Source organism: Lichenostomus cassidix, chromosome 4, assembly GCF_008360975.1.
Source record: "Lichenostomus cassidix isolate B80296 chromosome 4, HeHo_3.0, whole genome shotgun sequence".
Classification (NCBI taxonomy): Eukaryota; Metazoa; Chordata; class Aves; order Passeriformes; family Meliphagidae; genus Lichenostomus; species Lichenostomus cassidix.
Window position 1 is genome coordinate 50,776,220 of NC_139484.1, and position 12,427 is coordinate 50,788,646.

At 35.2% G+C, this 12,427-nt stretch overlaps 1 long non-coding RNA gene across 1 annotated transcript in view; it reads left to right on the forward strand.

The window, feature by feature from the left end:
- The window catches only part of LOC146438474 (uncharacterized), a 30,081-nt gene extending 18,396 nt beyond the window's left edge, over positions 1–11,685 (forward strand). Inside the window, exons 3-6 of the long non-coding RNA XR_014852079.1 lie at positions 5,163–5,297; positions 8,728–8,842; positions 10,442–10,592; positions 11,405–11,685. This is a non-coding gene — a long non-coding RNA (uncharacterized LOC146438474). The remainder of the gene's footprint in view (positions 1–5,162; positions 5,298–8,727; positions 8,843–10,441; positions 10,593–11,404) is intronic.
- Positions 11,686–12,427: the final 742 nt, after the last annotated feature.

Genomic DNA, 12,427 nt, shown 5'->3' on the forward strand with positions numbered 1-12,427 from the left:
ATGAAAATTGGAGTGAAGGACTGACATGCTGGAGAGAATTATCATAGCTGTTTATTTGATTATGTGCCATCAGTAAGAAAACCTAGTAAAAAAAAACAATGTATGTATTTATTATATGCCCGATTCTATTATGGCTGATAAGCTTTTATACTGAGGGTCTTTTCAACCTTATGGCCAAGTCAGTACATTGTTTTTTACATAAGGTGCACACTTCTTCAGTGCTCAGTGAAAGCTTATTACATATCTACAGTGAATACCTATAAAACCCCTTTTACTATAAAATACAAAGTTCTTGTAAAACTTCTATTTTGCTGTATTTTAACAATATAAATTAGATGCAATAAATAAAACCAATATCTTTATATATCACGTATTGAACTATTTATCTCCCTTTTTTTTAATTTCTCAAACCTTTTCTACATGTTAAGAGAAAAATTGTGATTGTTCTTTCCAATTTCTTTTTTAAAGCAATCCATATGAAATGTGACTTATGAATCCACCAGAAGAACTTCTGAGCTCTTTACTCCAGTCTATTGCAGTAGTCAACCTTATTGCAAAGGCTAAGCAAGATACATGCTGCCATGCATTTTGCACCCCATAAACCTCTTCAAATCACAGGAGAACTGATCAATAAAAAACATCTAGAGGCTTTATGAGTTTCACTCTTTAAAAATTTAAATTTTCACCCACTTTCCTTATTAAAGAAATTTTGAGGGGAGTGTGGTAGGGAATCAAACTGCATTTTGAAAGTTGTTTGCATCATAATAACTGTTTCTCCACAGTAATCTCATATTCTCTCATTGCTTTCTAATTACTACTTAGCAAGCAGATTAAGTTCCATTGTGTTCCAAAGTAGCTTTAACTTGCTGTATTGCTTATCAGTATAACCAGCTGTTCAGTGGTAGATTCGGTGATGACGGCATTTTTAATTGCTTTCTTCGTTTGGCTAAGTAAGTTCAGATGGTCACTAATTAGTTCTGTCATGCTGAGGTAGTTTTGTTATGAACAATGCAATCAGTGTTTCATTGAAAAGACAATTTTCCTGAGATCAACGCTGCTTAATTATCCCTAGGAATCTGTCCTCAGTTTCTTTATTTGTTATCACTGTCATGAGTAAGGTGATATGAATTAAACTGAACTGCCACTTAAAAGAAAGCTTCTACTAGTGCGCATAATGATTTCTCATTTTGCTCTTCTCAAAAGCAATCAACTGAAACAGTCATAAAGACTTATTCTTTATTAAGGTCTATGCCTTGCTTTAGGGCAGCCCAAGTTATTTCAAAATTATAAGGCATTGAGGCAGTTTATGATATTCACACTTGTGTCTGTGTATCTCTTACATAAAGCATCATGAGATGATTGGCTTTTTCTTAGGTATCTTTCATCTTAGTCTGTGTAAGAAAATAGTCTTCTTGAAATACCAAAAGAAAGTAGTAATGGCTCTTTCCTTCAAGATGAATAAAAAGAAATAAAAAGTCAACAAATGCTATAGAAAAATCATGAATATTAGTTATTTTTTTCAATATTTTTATTAAAAATCCAGTGCTGATTTTTTAAAATAATATAGTAATGAGTTTGTGTCCTATAGTACAAAAAGCTCAGTTGGAGACTAAAGGATCACTGGAACTCCTAACAGACGTTTTACTTACAGATTTTTAAATACCTGTTTGGGGTTTTTTAATTCTTTATTAGAGATCCTCTTTGACAGACATAATACCTTTTGGTTATAAAAGCAGATGCATACTGATTGAATCATTACTAAAGATTTACTTGACATGTATCATTTCTGTGGCCAAGATACATAAAACTTTTTGGTAAACTTCTCTGAAACACTAAGAAAGTATCTAAAACTGTCCAGAGTTCAGCATTTGTGTAGTAGAAATTTTTTCATTAATCTCCTAATTCCTTAGCAGTTTGTGTAACTTTAACCTGAAATATGTCTCTTGACATTCTCACAAAACTGTATCTGTTTCAGTTTTATGTTTATAAATATGTGGAAGTACTCTACAGTATTTTGTGAGACAATTTATGTGCTTGGGCTAACAATAACTGTTTCTGTTGACTGCGGAAACAGATCACTAGAGAATTTTTGATGAAAGATGTGAAAAAAGTTGAGATAAAAATTATATCTTGCAGGAAAATAGGTTGTAAGGAAGACTGGGAAAAACATGCTATCATGATCTGCCTGGGGAATATTCAGCTGCATTTAGTCATTTTGGGTTGAATAAGTCATGGAAACTCCATAACAGCAATTTTCATCTGAAGAGTCAGATGTGAAGGCAGGACAGAAAACATAGTAATGATTATGTGTCACTAAAGAGTGACTACACCAGTAGCAGACAAAAATGGGTTTATACCCACTCAATGAGAAGAAAATTGAAAAATCCAGCTGTACAGGTAGTGACTCCATCCAGTCCAAAGCATTATTCTAGTATTAGCTGCTGAATCAGAATTCCTTGTTTTTCATAAACTCCTATTCATAGGCCAAGAATAGTGAAATCTATTTTACCAAGTATATAATACTTTTATGCTTGTGAAAGCAATCAAAAAACCTCTTTGCATTTGTTCCATACACATATTTGATTACTCAACATTTCTCTGATTGTACAATAATTGTTCCCTGTAGACAAAAATGATGGAAGTATAAATCAGGAGTACCAATAACAAACAGCAGGAATAGAAACATATTAAAGGTACTTGAACACAATTCTTATCAAAATATTTTATATATATATTACATATATGAAATGACTTTTCAAATAAATTATTTATAAATTCATATCATCTAATAGGTGAACTTTAAATCACACACCTATTTCAGAATTACTAAGCATTTACTTTGACTTAGAAGAAAACTAAAACTTGGAACACACCTTTCAGTACTATAACACTGTGATGCTTTATCCTTGTGAAGATATATAAATTGTGAAATATAGAATAATCCTATTCTTCTAAACAAGGTTAATTTTTCAGTCTACATTAACCCTAATCAGTATGCAGCTTCTTTATGGTCCTGAATTTTCTATAGGATGAGTGAAATGTGATTTTTCTAAAATAATAAACCATAGAATCATAGTATGTTAAGGGGTTGGAATGGAACTTAAAGGTCATCTATCTCCAATGCCCCCTGCCACAGGCAGGTACATCTACCAATAGATCAAGTTTCTCAAGGCATTATCCAACCTTGCCTTGAACACTGCCAGGCTTGGGCCATCCACAGCCTCTCTGGACAATCTGTTCCAGTGTCTAACCACCCTCATAGTAAATAATTTCTTCCCAATATCTAAATTAATTTCCCATCTTTCAACTTGCACCCATTACTCCTTGTCCTACCACTACAGTTCCTGACAAAGAGTCCCTCTACAGCTTCTGTGTAGGCCCTTTCAGATACTGGGAGGCTGCTATGCGATCTCCATGCAACATGTTCTTCTAAAGGCTGAAGAGTCCCAGCTTTCTCAGCCTGCCTTCCTTGGGGAGGTGCTCCAGTCCCCATATCAAATTCATGGCTCTTCCCTGGACTTGCTTCAACAGTTTCATGTCTTGACATGGTACCAGATCTTATTTTTCCTTTAGAAAAAGAAAATGGATATATAAACTAACAGTAGGAATCTTATATTCCTAAAAACAGTTTAAGATAACAATGCCAGTCTTTTATCCAAAACAAGTGACATAGGAAGGTTTGTTAGGGTGTTGGTTGTTTCAGAATGCAATCTCTATCTCTTGCCACCTAATTCATGCAACTACTTCGAGCTGAGCAAGAAAAATATTGAGAGAGATGCTATTTTTACATTATGAATTAAGCAGGGTTAAAATATGAGCTCAAGTATTGTTCTGCAAGTGGCTATACCTCGTAATTAATTTAATTGACACTTCCTTTAAATGTGTTCCCTTTTGCCAACTGGAATTTTCACAGAAAATCCTAGGCACACTTCAGGGCACATACATCACATGTACTATTCCCAATGGGTACTTTGAATGTGGCAGTCTGTCTTGGAGTAAAACAAAGTTTAGTTATGGAATCACTGAACATTTCCTGTCAGTAACACCTGCCTTGCCTGAATTCTATACTAATTCCAAATGAAAGAGTGTAGAGAAGCACATCAGTCACTTACTGTTCAAAGCATGAAGGCAATCATTTACACTTTTAGAACACAAGTAAGTTTGCTAAAAAAGACTGTACTATATTCAAGACAAACAAAAGTGTCATCAAGGATTTGGTTTTCTTCTTTGCCTAAGGATGACAAAAGGATGGCAACATGAGTTCTTAGTATCCAAATACCTCTGCAAGAGGGGTATGATATTAATAGATTCTTCTTCCTCACACTGGGATCTGCTTGGAGGGGTTTTTATGCTTGCTGGTATAATTTCTACCCTTCTTTTTTCCATTATCTGCAAATCCATGTAACTGATTTTAGCACGTACAGCTTGGTTTACTTATGTTTGACCATATTACTTTACTCTCTGTGTAAACAACAAAAAATTTTGTCCAGTTCCATATCTCCATTTCTTCAACTGAGCACTAGGGAATCTCTGGTGTGTGCTTAGGCCTAATGTCCTACTATCTCATGCCTGCAGTCCAGCACACCACATTCTCTATCATCACTTCTTAAGGTGTCTATCACCATACCAGGGCCGACCACTGTACATGACTAACTTCATGTACTGTGTCATTACCCTATAGTCAACATCTTATTCTACACCTAACAACTACATGTTGCTATTAATTATATATTAAAAATATATAGTTTTACCATACTAAAGTAAGTAAAAGGAATTTGCCATAACCACCTGGTCATTAGGCAAATTGTCATTATAGATAAACCAAGTGAAAACATAGCTCCAGCCAGGTCACAAGTTCAAATTGCGAAATCTGTCTCCATTCTAAGACTTTGTAAAATCAGCACAAAGCCTGAGGCTTCATACTGTCTGTGGCAGAACTGTATTACTGGGCTATGGAGCTATATTTATGGGATGTAAAAGGCACAAGGTCAGTGGCAGTCCTCTATAATCACATGAATTTGTATCATTGTGGAGAAAGTAATCCAAGATGCACTGTGACAGTAGGAATAGAATTCTTAGCTTATAGCAAGAAAAATATCTGCAGGGTAATTAAATCTTATATCCTGTCCCAGAATTATTTCTGCTGGTTTTCTTTCTTATAGGATGAAGCTATACCATCTTCTCAAAGGGTTGAAGATATGGGATTTAAATCCTTGCCTATGTTTAGAAGTGCCTTGATGTGCCCTAGGATTTCTGATGATAATACCTTCATGCCTCTGGATTTTGCTTTCAGCCAGGTGGGAACGTTCAGTATCAAAACTTTAAAAGCTGCATCTGTCCTACTTTCAGAAAAAAAACTAAACATGAATATAAGACACTTTCTATACATTTCACAACAGATATGCAACACACCAGGCTAATTCCAGGTGTTAAGAAGCACGTCGGTCAGAACACAAAGGCAATCATTTACACCTTTAAGAACATAGTAGTTTTAAGAAAGACTGTACTGTTTTGTTTTTAGAGAATAAACTATATCTACATATCTGTAGTGATTTGGTCATATGATGGAAGTGAAAGAGGTAAATTATCATTATATATGATAAATTATCATTATATATACTGGTATAACTCAGATTTCTGGCTATTTATAAAATGTTACATCAGTAAGAGACCTGTTCATTATGTCTGGATAACAACAATTAAGTAATTTGTAAAATGTATCAAATTTTAGAATGTTGTTTTCAGAATGTATTAAACAATAATATAAAATTAGTTTAAAATTGTTATGGTTTTTTACATCAGTCTTGGTAATGCTTTAGTATACAACTTTTTCTGAGCTGTAACAATGCATAGCACAGTACAGGAGCTCAGAAGTGACACCATCCACTGGGAAAACATGCACAGACTACTACAAGTAAGTCAGAGATGGAAATCAAACTGGCTACTCAATATCAAAACCTTCCAAATGTATTTTATCAGTTTATATCACCTTGCCTAGCAAAAAGACTTGACATTTCAGTAAGTGTTGTGACAGTGTAGGAAAATGGCTTTAATGTATTTCATTGATGAAATAGCTTTTGAACTGCATGAGAAAACATGCTACAGTGATGAACCCCCAAGCTGTAGATGGAAAGACAACTCAATCATTCTCTGCACTACCCACTGCAAGCTTGACAGTAGTACTTTTTAATGCATATAATTTTCTGGGTACTTCAAAGCAAAAGTACATGACAAACCATGATAAATGAATATTTTTAAAGTCCTTTCTTGAACCCCAAGAACTGATCTTTGCTATAACAGAAATTGGATTATTGCTACTGTAGGAACTGAATGGTAACAGTCACCCTAGAGGCTTATTCTGTGTTTACCTCTGTGAACAGTGAATCAACAAATTTTGACACCTTAAACACAAACTCATTTGTTACACTTTCACTTTTTATAATTATTACTTTCTGAACTCGGAGCAAGGTGCTCTGGATGGACACAAAGAGTGCTGTTTTCACATCCTGGTATTTATTTCAAGCAGGCAGTGGGGCAGCCGGAGACTGTCCCAAGGTGAGGTGTGGTGAGGATGAAGCAGGGCAATGGGGCTGGGCTAGTGGGGCCAGGGCCAGCCCGTGGGGGAGGCCTGGCTGGGCAGTGCCCGTGGCCAGTCTGGGAGGGCTGTGGGGAGCAGCTGGAGCAGAGACTGATGGCCATGGGCATGAGGGAGCACTGAACTGGGGTCTTGGGCCGTGGACAGGTGGGGAAGGCCATAGGGTGATGGTCACGGACTATCAGGCCTGGTGGAGCCCTCAGGGCCCTGTCAACCATTTCACCTCACCTGCCTCGCCTGCTCTGGCTAGAACTGTATGAATCCCTCCAGTCAGGAACTTAGTGTGCAACAGACATCCTTTCTGTCAGCCAGAACTGGGGGAGGAGCATATGTTACTTCTGAACCTCAGCTGTGAAAGAGTGAGATAAGAACATATATTTAAAAAACCCCAAGCAAATATCAAGAGAAAGACATGAGGCATGTTGGTGACTTCTTAGAAAGCCCTTTCTTCTTCCTACCATGAAGACTGCAGGACCCAGAGGGACTTTGTAAGGAAGAGCAAAATGCTAGAAGGAAGTGATCTATACTAAAAAGATTTGTATACTAGTTTTAACCATTTTATAAAAGGTCTTTTCTGTATTAGTTGGATAGTTTGAGAAATAGTGTTAGTATTGTAACTTGGTTAATTAAAGGTGAGGGGTTTTTTCTATTTTAATTTGACTGCAAAAATATTAGCTGATCTAAGAATAAATTCTTGGCTTAAGAAAAATTCGAGGGGAAAATCCAGAAAAAAAATCTAACTTTTTCATTTCAGATGTTATAGACCCCAGAACCTGTTGCAAAAAATCTCTCTATGACATAAATAGCAATAAATGCTGTGATACACACAGAAAAAGAAAAAATAACTTTGTTAAATTGAACGTCCATGAAGACAAGAATTATGTAGTGCACCTATAAAGAGAAACAGGGGAGAAAGAAGCCTTGCTCTTCAGGGTATGCAACATCAGTCTCAGCTAAAACAAAGAAGATTCTAGATCTTCAGGGTTGCTCTGCAGATAATTCCTTTATTTGGTATGGTTTATGATATTCAGTGCTTTAACAATTACAAACAGATTTAAATTATATTTTTGTATAAGTATGCACTATTAGTGGTACTTCCTAGAAATTTACTCGAGTCTGAACAACAGAACATCTTTTGCAAATTACTCAGAATCAATTTATATCATTACCAATAATATACAAAGATTACAAAAAGTTTTGGGGGATTATTGAGAAAACAAATGCAAACTCATTTGATGCACTCATGCATGTTAATAATATACCTTTAAATAAGAGCAAAATCAGGACTTGAACACATAAACACATTCTTTTCAGGTGGCCTGTGGCAGTTTGTACATATACTTTTCCTGTGTGGTAACCTCTGTGTAAATAAGTAGTTTGAAATACTATATTCTTTGGTCTTTGAAAGTAAGTTACTTTGCATTTATAAATAAGCATCAATACAGTTCCATGGAAACTTATCGCTCAGTGGATGAACACATGATAATGTCTAAGACATGACAAATTTCTATTTTACTTTGTTTAGATACTAGTAAGTAAGAATACAGGCCATACTTGGAAGATAGTTGTGGCTAGCACAGGTCTTTCCCATGAGAACTTTCTCCTGTGTTTTATAAACAAAGATAGTTTGGATGTTATTAAAACAGTGTCTCGAGATTTGGACAGTTCAGGCCTGGCCAATCAGGCCTAGGGGGAGGTTTCTGACTGACCAATCTGGGTGACATCTGAAAAGGCTATATAGGTTGGAATCAAAATAATAAAGCTCTCTTTTCTATGCCACGCTGAGAATCCAGGTCTTCTTCCCTGCTAGCGGCTCAACAGCGACAGATAGTCTTGTATTTTGACAAAGCAGGATGTTTTCTTATATACAGTGACTCAATTAATGAGGTAATGAAGGTAAAAGTTTATTACTACAGGTTTATTACTACAAGCTAAGAGAAACCAACACAAAAAAAAGTTACAATATATAAATGACATAATGTACACTGGCCAGTTAGGTTCTGTGACACTTTCTACTCTCAATCAACAGTTGAAGAGCAGAGGGTTGAAAATGACAAAAAACTGCAGGAAGGTCTTTCATTGGGAGTAACAATAAACTCATTTTTTTCACTTAAGAAATTTTTCCACCATAGCTATCCACCTACATATTGATGTGGACAAACAGGAACTCTGCACACAAGATAGCACCTGGCAGGAAAAAGTATGACTTAGTAGTGCTTGATGCTGAAGAAATTCTGACTGCACAAGGTATTTGTCCTGTGAGGTGCAGGCACATGTACTTGGTGATCCTCATGGGTCCTTTTCATCTTGAGACATTCTGTGTGTGTGATACTATGACTTATTGCTGGGATTATTTTCTCTACAAAATCTACATGGTTTAAAGTGAATCAGGAATTTTAAATTCATTCATTTCTAAGTCACTTGTGATTTTTATGGGAGGTCAAAGTAAGTCATCACAGTGATGCTTCCTGGCCCTGTAATTTACAAATACATAAGAAATAAATATTAGTAGGTGTAATATTAAAATCTTGCTTCAGAAGTTTTAGTACTCTTGAAAATCATAAAACATTTATAAGTCTAGCTATGAAAATAACTGTGAGTTTCTGAAAACAGCCATTAATTTCTGAAGTATGAGGATACCCCAGATTGCTGCTTCTTAAACCATGTAAATTTTTGGTATTAGATTTGTGTTCCCTGTCCCAGATAAATGAGGAACAGAATTGCTTAAGTGTCTGTCTTTCATGCTTCCCAATATTTAGCAGCTTTAACATTGCATTAGAATGATAGAAAAGGAGGCACAGTACATAACACAGACTTTGTCAGTGAAATTCACCGTAGAGAGCTTTGCAGGCAAATGCATCTGGCAAAGAGGTAATTTACTTGTCCTAACCTCTGAATTTCATATCCTGTGTTTGAAAGCCTTGTTCAGATTAGCAAACAGTGGTGATATGCTATTATGTCCTACATTTAATCTTGGTATGACACCAAATATTAATGATGATACTTCTAAATATTTTTTGCAGTGTACCGCAATACCTGCTTAAAAAATTCCAGACTCCTTGTACTTTTTCTGACATTTGTCTTGACACTATTTTGCTAATTGGGGTGCACTGGCATCTTAACACAATCACTTCAAACCAAATTAAGTTATGGATGAGTGTTTGATTACTTTCCAAGGAAAGTGAATTCAAGACAGCATGGGAAGTATACTTATTTATTATGCATGCTCTAGTTCTCAAAGGCATACACATTCAAGAATTTACAAACTACAGACTGTAAATGTGCTATGAACTATTATTGTATATGCTAGCAACAGAAATGGACCTTTAAGGTCCAAAAAACATATAGTTGTATTTAATGCACCAGTTGTCAGCAATAATTATTGCATAAGGAAATGAGAAATACTTTGTGTGAGAAATGGCTGAAATGTAGGAGCTTAGATTTGTGGCACAAAACATTTTACAGCATAGTGGCAAAGTTAGTAGTAAATAGTAAAATTAATTAGTAGTGGTAAAGGAAACATGTTTTAGAATTGCATATTCATTCTTACCTTGACATAGCATCTGATGCCATTGATAAAGTCTGCTCATATTTGCTTTCTAGACTCTAATATAAATTTCATCTTGTGTATAAATACACATTAATAATAGGACTGTGGTGGGTCAACCTTAGCTGCCCTTCAAGGGTCAAGTAAGATGTCCTCCCACTCACCTCATCAGCAGGACAGGCAGAGAAAATAAGATAAAAAACTTGTGGCTTGAGATAAAAGCATTTTAATAAAGAAAATCAAAGGCTGCACACAGAAGCAAATGCTAACAAAAATATTTATTCTCTACTTCCTATTAGCAGGTAATGTCCAGCCACTTCCTGGGGAGTAGGACCTCAGTATGAGTAGCAGTTACTGGAGAGATAATCTTCATGCTGGGCAAACACTGCTAAGCCATAGTCAAGACATTGCTGGGTTATTGGTACTATCTGAGCAATACAGCACCTCTCAGTAAGAACTGCTTATAAGTATGGCACATCCTTTACAAAAGCAAATTAAATATATTCTTAAATTTTCAATCATTTGAATCAATTCAAGACTTTAAACACTGAGTCTTAGCAATCTAATATTAGCAATTATAGAAGATTATCTGACTTTTGGAGAGGAACCATGAAATATTATTTTTCATTTTCATTACTATTTCTAAATTGAAACATTGTATTTTGCATAGATGCTAAGTCCCAACTACAATGAAAATAGATATTTTATCGTCTTTAGTGGTGCCATTCTGGTGATTGACTATAGTCCTCCTCCAGCATTCTTCTAATTATCTATCTGCATCATCATTTATTTTGAGCAGTTTTCTTGGCAGGTAAACTCTTTCTGAAAATCACTGCTTGTGGAAATAAATCAGCAATGACGGCAAGATATAGACCCCTTCATTACCATGATATTGATTTCGAATGAACATTTGTCTTGTTAGTGTTCTTTTAATTGGAATTAACATCATTACAATGCGGATCAATTACTGTATTGTAATTTCAAATTCTGTTCTCTCCATCTGCCCAATTAACAAGAAAGTGTGTTTTGTTTTGTTTTTCTAATCTTAGAAGCTAAGTTGAAACAGATGCTTAGTTTCTAGAAATTAATCCATCAGACACAAGCATTTTCAATATGTGTTATTTCAAATATTAAAATCAGTTCTATTGTACTGCAATCACATTTTGAAATGGCTTGATATTTAGTAGGAATAATTGAAAATAATTTTTAGATATATGCAATTCCAAGATTTCTATAGTATATAATTTATTATTTTTATTTAGTTGTATATCCTGGATGGTCACTCCAAGCACGACACAGGATTTGGGAACACAAACAGAGACAATCAAGAAACAGAAAAAGAGGTGTTGTGGAGAATCTCAGTTGATGCTTTCACCATATGAGGAATCACACATTCAATAGATCCTCAGGAAACAGCTGATTGTTTAGGGCTCTATCACACTGCATGCAGTTTTGAGTTCAGAGATGTTTTCCATACAATGAGAAATACCTACTGTTAAACACTATACATTTCAAATTATAGGGCCACAGTAGGTTCATGGCATCCCAAAGTATTTTCAAGATTGATATTCCTGTTTTTCTTCACTTTCTCGATTGTTTCATCAGTATGTATTAAACTTTGATTAATCTATTTAATGCATTCATTTAGATTATTGTAACTTTCAGATGAAAGTTACATTCCAAAAATGATTTTTTTCTGAGGGTCTGAAAAATTTATTTTCCTTTTTTTAATCTCAAAGTGTACCTATTACAAAAAAGGCAGAGTACAACGGAAGCCTTAATGCCTTCCAAGAAAGGCTCCAAATAAATATGGTGAGAGTTTATAGCAACAGAAACAGAGTGACACTGACTTCCAGCTCAAGAAGAATAAAAAACTCCATCCAGCTGAGGAAAAAAATTTGACATCTTTCTTGGGATTCCTGAATAATTCACTATGATTTTGTCAAGCAAAATCTCTTTGCAGAGTTTGTGGTCATCTTATGGAATGCATTTTCCTTTTTAAAGTCAATGCTCTATTTAGTAGACAAAACAAAGTGTCCCTTTCTGTACTTTCACATGTGTTCATGGTTGTTATGATCTGCCCCTGAAATCTGCAGTAACTTAGGCTCTTGTTAATGGATCCCTTGGGGCAGATTAGAATGAAATGACACTGAATGATCTGTGTTTTCTGAAAACATATACATATATATACGCATATATATATGTAGGGTTTCTTGTAGCAATGTGGATTTTCATATCTCCATGTGGCTTCCCTTTGTTCCCCTGCCCTGTACGCTATTGGCTGT